This window comes from Juglans microcarpa x Juglans regia, unplaced genomic scaffold, assembly GCF_004785595.1.
Source record: "Juglans microcarpa x Juglans regia isolate MS1-56 unplaced genomic scaffold, Jm3101_v1.0 JmScfU0126, whole genome shotgun sequence".
In the NCBI taxonomy this organism is placed as follows: domain Eukaryota; kingdom Viridiplantae; phylum Streptophyta; class Magnoliopsida; order Fagales; family Juglandaceae; genus Juglans; species Juglans microcarpa x Juglans regia.
The window spans coordinates 1-7,505 of record NW_024475870.1 but is presented as its reverse complement, the minus strand read 5'-3'; the positions used below and the strand labels follow the sequence as shown (position 1 = coordinate 7,505).

The 7,505-nt window shown below is 48.9% G+C and overlaps 24 non-coding genes across 24 annotated transcripts; all 24 read left to right on the top strand.

The window, feature by feature from the left end:
* Window positions 1–188: 188 nt before the first annotated feature.
* On the top strand, window positions 189–307 carry LOC121245725. Its single transcript, XR_005936973.1, has one exon. It is a non-coding gene; the product is annotated as a 5S ribosomal RNA (ribosomal RNA).
* Window positions 308–492: 185 nt separating this feature from the next.
* Window positions 493–611, top strand: LOC121245724. Its single transcript, XR_005936972.1, has one exon. It is a non-coding gene; the product is annotated as a 5S ribosomal RNA (ribosomal RNA).
* A 187-nt stretch (window positions 612–798) lies between these two features.
* Window positions 799–917, top strand: LOC121245727. The gene has a single exon (XR_005936975.1). It is a non-coding gene; the product is annotated as a 5S ribosomal RNA (ribosomal RNA).
* Window positions 918–1,103: 186 nt separating this feature from the next.
* Window positions 1,104–1,222, top strand: LOC121245723. The gene has a single exon (XR_005936971.1). It is a non-coding gene; the product is annotated as a 5S ribosomal RNA (ribosomal RNA).
* Window positions 1,223–1,410: 188 nt separating this feature from the next.
* LOC121245722 lies at window positions 1,411–1,529 on the top strand. Its single transcript, XR_005936970.1, has one exon. It is a non-coding gene; the product is annotated as a 5S ribosomal RNA (ribosomal RNA).
* Window positions 1,530–1,718: 189 nt separating this feature from the next.
* LOC121245721 lies at window positions 1,719–1,837 on the top strand. The gene has a single exon (XR_005936969.1). It is a non-coding gene; the product is annotated as a 5S ribosomal RNA (ribosomal RNA).
* A 189-nt stretch (window positions 1,838–2,026) lies between these two features.
* LOC121245720 lies at window positions 2,027–2,145 on the top strand. Its single transcript, XR_005936968.1, has one exon. It is a non-coding gene; the product is annotated as a 5S ribosomal RNA (ribosomal RNA).
* A 189-nt stretch (window positions 2,146–2,334) lies between these two features.
* On the top strand, window positions 2,335–2,453 carry LOC121245718. The gene has a single exon (XR_005936966.1). It is a non-coding gene; the product is annotated as a 5S ribosomal RNA (ribosomal RNA).
* A 187-nt stretch (window positions 2,454–2,640) lies between these two features.
* On the top strand, window positions 2,641–2,759 carry LOC121245717. The gene has a single exon (XR_005936965.1). It is a non-coding gene; the product is annotated as a 5S ribosomal RNA (ribosomal RNA).
* A 188-nt stretch (window positions 2,760–2,947) lies between these two features.
* Window positions 2,948–3,066, top strand: LOC121245716. Its single transcript, XR_005936964.1, has one exon. It is a non-coding gene; the product is annotated as a 5S ribosomal RNA (ribosomal RNA).
* A 188-nt stretch (window positions 3,067–3,254) lies between these two features.
* LOC121245714 lies at window positions 3,255–3,373 on the top strand. The gene has a single exon (XR_005936963.1). It is a non-coding gene; the product is annotated as a 5S ribosomal RNA (ribosomal RNA).
* Window positions 3,374–3,561: 188 nt separating this feature from the next.
* LOC121245713 lies at window positions 3,562–3,680 on the top strand. The gene has a single exon (XR_005936962.1). It is a non-coding gene; the product is annotated as a 5S ribosomal RNA (ribosomal RNA).
* A 188-nt stretch (window positions 3,681–3,868) lies between these two features.
* Window positions 3,869–3,987, top strand: LOC121245712. The gene has a single exon (XR_005936961.1). It is a non-coding gene; the product is annotated as a 5S ribosomal RNA (ribosomal RNA).
* Window positions 3,988–4,175: 188 nt separating this feature from the next.
* On the top strand, window positions 4,176–4,294 carry LOC121245711. The gene has a single exon (XR_005936960.1). It is a non-coding gene; the product is annotated as a 5S ribosomal RNA (ribosomal RNA).
* A 188-nt stretch (window positions 4,295–4,482) lies between these two features.
* Window positions 4,483–4,601, top strand: LOC121245710. The gene has a single exon (XR_005936959.1). It is a non-coding gene; the product is annotated as a 5S ribosomal RNA (ribosomal RNA).
* A 189-nt stretch (window positions 4,602–4,790) lies between these two features.
* On the top strand, window positions 4,791–4,909 carry LOC121245709. The gene has a single exon (XR_005936957.1). It is a non-coding gene; the product is annotated as a 5S ribosomal RNA (ribosomal RNA).
* A 189-nt stretch (window positions 4,910–5,098) lies between these two features.
* On the top strand, window positions 5,099–5,217 carry LOC121245708. Its single transcript, XR_005936956.1, has one exon. It is a non-coding gene; the product is annotated as a 5S ribosomal RNA (ribosomal RNA).
* A 188-nt stretch (window positions 5,218–5,405) lies between these two features.
* Window positions 5,406–5,524, top strand: LOC121245732. The gene has a single exon (XR_005936979.1). It is a non-coding gene; the product is annotated as a 5S ribosomal RNA (ribosomal RNA).
* Window positions 5,525–5,712: 188 nt separating this feature from the next.
* On the top strand, window positions 5,713–5,831 carry LOC121245730. Its single transcript, XR_005936978.1, has one exon. It is a non-coding gene; the product is annotated as a 5S ribosomal RNA (ribosomal RNA).
* A 187-nt stretch (window positions 5,832–6,018) lies between these two features.
* Window positions 6,019–6,137, top strand: LOC121245729. Its single transcript, XR_005936977.1, has one exon. It is a non-coding gene; the product is annotated as a 5S ribosomal RNA (ribosomal RNA).
* A 188-nt stretch (window positions 6,138–6,325) lies between these two features.
* On the top strand, window positions 6,326–6,444 carry LOC121245719. The gene has a single exon (XR_005936967.1). It is a non-coding gene; the product is annotated as a 5S ribosomal RNA (ribosomal RNA).
* A 181-nt stretch (window positions 6,445–6,625) lies between these two features.
* On the top strand, window positions 6,626–6,743 carry LOC121245728. The gene has a single exon (XR_005936976.1). It is a non-coding gene; the product is annotated as a 5S ribosomal RNA (ribosomal RNA).
* A 178-nt stretch (window positions 6,744–6,921) lies between these two features.
* On the top strand, window positions 6,922–7,040 carry LOC121245707. The gene has a single exon (XR_005936955.1). It is a non-coding gene; the product is annotated as a 5S ribosomal RNA (ribosomal RNA).
* A 182-nt stretch (window positions 7,041–7,222) lies between these two features.
* Window positions 7,223–7,341, top strand: LOC121245726. Its single transcript, XR_005936974.1, has one exon. It is a non-coding gene; the product is annotated as a 5S ribosomal RNA (ribosomal RNA).
* The last annotated feature ends 164 nt before the right edge of the window (window positions 7,342–7,505 follow it).

Below are 7,505 nucleotides of genomic sequence, written 5' to 3'. Positions count from 1 at the left end.
TCGTTTTGTTTTTTCCGCCTTCGAGATAAATTGACAAGAAGGACCACTCGGAAGTGTGGATTTTTTGGGAAAATCTCGCCCTGCCCATCGCGTAGCCATGGGTTTGGATCAATCTCCGTTTGGATTGGGATCGGAAGGACGCTAGTATGTCGCTCAGGATTATATGAATTTTAAGTAATTAGTTTGATGGGTGCGATCATACCAGCACTAATGCACCGGATCCCATCAGAACTCCGCAGTTAAGCGTGCTTGGGCGAGAGTAGTACTAGGATGGGTGACCTCCTGGGAAGTCCTCGTGTTGCACCCCTCGTTTTTGTTTTTACCGTCTTGCGAGAGAAATTGACAAGAAGGACCACTCGGGAGTGGATTTTTGGCAAAATCGCCCTGCCCATCGCGTAGCATGGGTTTGGATCAGATCTCCGTTTGGCATTCGGATCGAAGGACGCTAGTATGTCGTCAAGGATTAAATGAATTTTGATAAGATAGTTTGATGGGTGCGATCATACCAGCACTAATGCACCGGATCCCATCAGAACTCCGCAGTTAAGCGTGCTTGGGCGAGAGTAGTACTAGGATGGGTGACCTCCTGGGAAGTCCTCGTGTTGCACCCCTCGTTTTTGTTTTTTCCGTCTTGCGAGATAAATTGACAAGAAGGACCACTCGGGAGTGGATTTTTGGAAAATCTCGCCCTGCCCATCGCGTAGCCATGGGTTTGGATCAGATCTCCGTTTGGATTGGGATCGGAAGGACGCTAGTATGTCGTCAAGGATTATATGAATTTTAAGTAATTAGTTTGATGGGTGCGATCATACCAGCACTAATGCACCGGATCCCATCAGAACTCCGCAGTTAAGCGTGCTTGGGCGAGAGTAGTACTAGGATGGGTGACCTCCTGGGAAGTCCTCGTGTTGCACCCTCGTTTTTGTTTTTTCCGCCTTGCGAGATAAATTGACAAGAAGGACCACTCGGGAGTGGATTTTTGGGAAAATCTCGCCCTGCCCATCGCGTAGCCATGGGTTTGGATCAGATCTCCGTTTGGATTGGGATCGAAGGACGCTAGTATGTCGTCAAGGATTATATGAATTTTAAGTAATTAGTTTGATGGGTGCGATCATACCAGCACTAATGCACCGGATCCCATCAGAACTCCGCAGTTAAGCGTGCTTGGGCGAGAGTAGTACTAGGATGGGTGACCTCCTGGGAAGTCCTCGTGTTGCACCCCTCGTTTTTGTTTTTTCCGCCTTGCGAGATAAATTGACAAGAAGGACCACTCGGGAGTGGATTTTTGGGAAAATCTCGCCCTGCCCATCGCGTAGCCATGGGTTTGGATCAGATCTCCGTTTGGATTGGGATCGGAAGGACGCTAGTATGTCGTCAAGGATTATATGAATTTTAAGTAATTAGTTTGATGGGTGCGATCATACCAGCACTAATGCACCGGATCCCATCAGAACTCCGCAGTTAAGCGTGCTTGGGCGAGAGTAGTACTAGGATGGGTGACCTCCTGGGAAGTCCTCGTGTTGCACCCCTCGTTTTTGTTTTTTCCGCCTTGCGAGATAAATTGACAAGAAGGACCACTCGGGAGTGGATTTTTGGGAAAATCTCGCCCTGCCCATCGCGTAGCCATGGGTTTGGATCAGATCTCCGTTTGGATTGGGATCGGAAGGACGCTAGTATGTCGCTCAAGGATTATATGAATTTTAAGTAATTAGTTTGATGGGTGCGATCATACCAGCACTAATGCACCGGATCCCATCAGAACTCCGCAGTTAAGCGTGCTTGGGCGAGAGTAGTACTAGGATGGGTGACCTCCTGGGAAGTCCTCGTGTTGCACCCCTCGTTTTTGTTTTTTCCGCCTTGCGAGATAAATTGACAAGAAGGACCACTCGGGAGTGGATTTTTGGGAAAATCTCGCCCTGCCCATCGCGTAGCCATGGGTTTGGATCAGATCTCCGTTTGGATTGGGATCGGAAGGACGCTAGTATGTCGCTCAAGGATTATATGAATTTTAAGTAATTAGTTTGATGGGTGCGATCATACCAGCACTAATGCACCGGATCCCATCAGAACTCCGCAGTTAAGCGTGCTTGGGCGAGAGTAGTACTAGGATGGGTGACCTCCTGGGAAGTCCTCGTGTTGCACCCCTCGTTTTTGTTTTTTCCGCCTTGCGAGATAAATTGACAAGAAGGACCACTCGGGAGTGGATTTTTGGGAAAATCTCGCCCTGCCCATCGCGTAGCCATGGGTTTGGATCAGATCTCCGTTTGGATTGGGATCGGAAGGACGCTAGTATGTCGCTCAAGGATTATATGAATTTTAAGTAATTAGTTTGATGGGTGCGATCATACCAGCACTAATGCACCGGATCCCATCAGAACTCCGCAGTTAAGCGTGCTTGGGCGAGAGTAGTACTAGGATGGGTGACCTCCTGGGAAGTCCTCGTGTTGCACCCCTCGTTTTTGTTTTTTCCGCCTTGCGAGATAAATTGACAAGAAGGACCACTCGGGAGTGGATTTTTGGAAAATCTCGCCCTGCCCATCGCGTAGCCATGGGTTTGGATCAGATCTCCGTTTGGATTGGGATCGGAAGGACGCTAGTATGTCGTCAAGGATTATATGAATTTTAAGTAATTAGTTTGATGGGTGCGATCATACCAGCACTAATGCACCGGATCCCATCAGAACTCCGCAGTTAAGCGTGCTTGGGCGAGAGTAGTACTAGGATGGGTGACCTCCTGGGAAGTCCTCGTGTTGCACCCCTCGTTTTTGTTTTTTCCGCCTTGCGAGATAAATTGACAAGAAGGACCACTCGGGAGTGGATTTTTGGAAAATCTCGCCCTGCCCATCGCGTAGCCATGGGTTTGGATCAGATCTCCGTTTGGATTGGGATCGGAAGGACGCTAGTATGTCGCTCAAGGATTATATGAATTTTAAGTAATTAGTTTGATGGGTGCGATCATACCAGCACTAATGCACCGGATCCCATCAGAACTCCGCAGTTAAGCGTGCTTGGGCGAGAGTAGTACTAGGATGGGTGACCTCCTGGGAAGTCCTCGTGTTGCACCCCTCGTTTTTGTTTTTTCCGCCTTGCGAGATAAATTGACAAGAAGGACCACTCGGGAGTGGATTTTTGGAAAATCTCGCCCTGCCCATCGCGTAGCCATGGGTTTGGATCAGATCTCCGTTTGGATTGGGATCGGAAGGACGCTAGTATGTCGCTCAAGGATTATATGAATTTTAAGTAATTAGTTTGATGGGTGCGATCATACCAGCACTAATGCACCGGATCCCATCAGAACTCCGCAGTTAAGCGTGCTTGGGCGAGAGTAGTACTAGGATGGGTGACCTCCTGGGAAGTCCTCGTGTTGCACCCCTCGTTTTTGTTTTTTCCGCCTTGCGAGATAAATTGACAAGAAGGACCACTCGGGAGTGGATTTTTGGGAAAATCTCGCCCTGCCCATCGCGTAGCCATGGGTTTGGATCAGATCTCCGTTTGGATTGGGATCGGAAGGACGCTAGTATGTCGTCAAGGATTATATGAATTTTAAGTAATTAGTTTGATGGGTGCGATCATACCAGCACTAATGCACCGGATCCCATCAGAACTCCGCAGTTAAGCGTGCTTGGGCGAGAGTAGTACTAGGATGGGTGACCTCCTGGGAAGTCCTCGTGTTGCACCCCTCGTTTTTGTTTTTTCCGCCTTGCGAGATAAATTGACAAGAAGGACCACTCGGGAGTGGATTTTTGGAAAATCTCGCCCTGCCCATCGCGTAGCCATGGGTTTGGATCAGATCTCCGTTTGGATTGGGATCGGAAGGACGCTAGTATGTCGCTCAAGGATTATATGAATTTTAAGTAATTAGTTTGATGGGTGCGATCATACCAGCACTAATGCACCGGATCCCATCAGAACTCCGCAGTTAAGCGTGCTTGGGCGAGAGTAGTACTAGGATGGGTGACCTCCTGGGAAGTCCTCGTGTTGCACCCCTCGTTTTTGTTTTTTCCGCCTTGCGAGATAAATTGACAAGAAGGACCACTCGGGAGTGGATTTTTGGGAAAATCTCGCCCTGCCCATCGCGTAGCCATGGGTTTGGATCAGATCTCCGTTTGGATTGGGATCGGAAGGACGCTAGTATGTCGTCAAGGATTATATGAATTTTAAGTAATTAGTTTGATGGGTGCGATCATACCAGCACTAATGCACCGGATCCCATCAGAACTCCGCAGTTAAGCGTGCTTGGGCGAGAGTAGTACTAGGATGGGTGACCTCCTGGGAAGTCCTCGTGTTGCACCCCTCGTTTTTGTTTTTTCCGCCTTGCGAGATAAATTGACAAGAAGGACCACTCGGGAGTGGATTTTTGGAAAATCTCGCCCTGCCCATCGCGTAGCCATGGGTTTGGATCAGATCTCCGTTTGGATTGGGATCGGAAGGACGCTAGTATGTCGCTCAAGGATTATATGAATTTTAAGTAATTAGTTTGATGGGTGCGATCATACCAGCACTAATGCACCGGATCCCATCAGAACTCCGCAGTTAAGCGTGCTTGGGCGAGAGTAGTACTAGGATGGGTGACCTCCTGGGAAGTCCTCGTGTTGCACCCCTCGTTTTTGTTTTTTCCGCCTTGCGAGATAAATTGACAAGAAGGACCACTCGGGAGTGGATTTTTGGGAAAATCTCGCCCTGCCCATCGCGTAGCCATGGGTTTGGATCAGATCTCCGTTTGGATTGGGATCGGAAGGACGCTAGTATGTCGCTCAAGGATTATATGAATTTTAAGTAATTAGTTTGATGGGTGCGATCATACCAGCACTAATGCACCGGATCCCATCAGAACTCCGCAGTTAAGCGTGCTTGGGCGAGAGTAGTACTAGGATGGGTGACCTCCTGGGAAGTCCTCGTGTTGCACCCCTCGTTTTTGTTTTTTCCGCCTTGCGAGATAAATTGACAAGAAGGACCACTCGGGAGTGGATTTTTGGGAAAATCTCGCCCTGCCCATCGCGTAGCCATGGGTTTGGATCAGATCTCCGTTTGGATTGGGATCGGAAGGACGCTAGTATGTCGCTCAAGGATTATATGAATTTTAAGTAATTAGTTTGATGGGTGCGATCATACCAGCACTAATGCACCGGATCCCATCAGAACTCCGCAGTTAAGCGTGCTTGGGCGAGAGTAGTACTAGGATGGGTGACCTCCTGGGAAGTCCTCGTGTTGCACCCCTCGTTTTTGTTTTTTCCGCCTTGCGAGATAAATTGACAAGAAGGACCACTCGGGAGTGGATTTTTGGGAAAATCTCGCCCTGCCCATCGCGTAGCCATGGGTTTGGATCAGATCTCCGTTTGGATTGGGATCGGAAGGACGCTAGTATGTCGTCAAGGATTATATGAATTTTAAGTAATTAGTTTGATGGGTGCGATCATACCAGCACTAATGCACCGGATCCCATCAGAACTCCGCAGTTAAGCGTGCTTGGGCGAGAGTAGTACTAGGATGGGTGACCTCCTGGGAAGTCCTCGTGTTGCACCCCTCGTTTTTGTTTTTTCCGCCTTGCGAGATAAATTGACAAGAAGGACCACTCGGGAGTGGATTTTTGGAAAATCTCGCCCTGCCCATCGCGTAGCCATGGGTTTGGATCAGATCTCCGTTTGGATTGGGATCGGAAGGACGCTAGTATGTCGCTCAAGGATTATATGAATTTTAAGTAATTAGTTTGATGGGTGCGATCATACCAGCACTAATGCACCGGATCCCATCAGAACTCCGCAGTTAAGCGTGCTTGGGCGAGAGTAGTACTAGGATGGGTGACCTCCTGGGAAGTCCTCGTGTTGCACCCCTCGTTTTTGTTTTTTCCGCCTTGCGAGATAAATTGACAAGAAGGACCACTCGGGAGTGGATTTTTGGGAAAATCTCGCCCTGCCCATCGCGTAGCCATGGGTTTGGATCAGATCTCCGTTTGGATTGGATCGGAAGGACGCTAGTATGTCGTCAAGGATTATATGAATTTTAAGTAATTAGTTTGATGGGTGCGATCATACCAGCACTAATGCACCGGATCCCATCAGAACTCCGCAGTTAAGCGTGCTTGGGCGAGAGTAGTACTAGGATGGGTGACCTCCTGGGAAGTCCTCGTGTTGCACCCCTCGTTTTTGTTTTTTCCGCCTTGCGAGATAAATTGACAAGAAGGACCACTCGGGAGTGGATTTTTGGGAAAATCTCGCCCTGCCCATCGCGTAGCCATGGGTTTGGATCAGATCTCCGTTTGGATTGGATCGGAAGGACGCTAGTATGTCGCTCAAGGATTATATGAATTTTAAGTAATTAGTTTGATGGGTGCGATCATACCAGCACTAATGCACCGGATCCCATCAGAACTCCGCAGTTAAGCGTGCTTGGGCGAGAGTAGTACTAGGATGGGTGACCTCCTGGGAAGTCCTCGTGTTGCACCCCTCGTTTTTGTTTTTTCCGCCTTGCGAGATAAATTGACAAGAAGACCACTCGGGAGTGGATTTTTGGAAAATCGCCCCGCCCATCGCGTAGCCATGGGTTGATCAGATCTCCGTTCGCATTCGGATCGAAGTACGCTAGCAGTCGTTCTAGGATTAAATGAATTTTCGATAAGAAGTCTAATGGGTGCGATCATACCAGCACTAATGCACGGATCCCATCAGAACTCCGCAGTTAAGCGTGCTTGGGCGAGAGTAGTACTAGGATGGGTGACCTCCTGGGAAGTCCTCGTGTTGCACCCCTCGTTTTTGTTTTTTACCGTCTTGCGAGAAATTAACGAGAAGGACCACTCGGGAGTGGATTTTTGCAAAATCGCACCCGCCCATCGCGTAGCATGGGTGTCGATCGATCCGTTCGCATTCGGATCGATACGCTAGCAGTCGTTCTAGGATTAAATGAATTTTCGATAAGAAGTCTAATGGGTGCGATCATACCAGCACTAATGCACCGGATCCCATCAGAACTCCGCAGTTAAGCGTGCTTGGGCGAGAGTAGTACTAGGATGGGTGACCTCCTGGGAAGTCCTCGTGTTGCACCCCTCGTTTTTGTTTTTCCGTCTTGCGAGATGAATTAACGAGAACGACCACTCGGGAGTGGATTTTTAGCAAAATCGCACCCGCCCATCGCGTAGCATGGGTTGTGATCAGATCTCCGTTGGATTCGGATCGAATACGCTAGCAGGTCGTTCAAGGATTAAATGAATTTTCGATAAGAAGTTAATGGGTGCGATCATACCAGCACTAATGCACCGGATCCCATCAGAACTCCGCAGTTAAGCGTGCTTGGGCGAGAGTAGTACTAGGATGGGTGACCTCCTGGGAAGTCCTCGTGTTGCACCCTCGTTTTTGTTTTTCCGCCTTGCGAGATAAATTGACAAGAAGGACCACTCGGGAGTGGATTTTTGGGAAAATCTCGCCCTGCCCATCGCGTAGCCATGGGTTTGGATCAGATCTCCGTTTGGATTGGGATCGGAAGGACGCTAGTATGTCGCTCAAGGATTATAT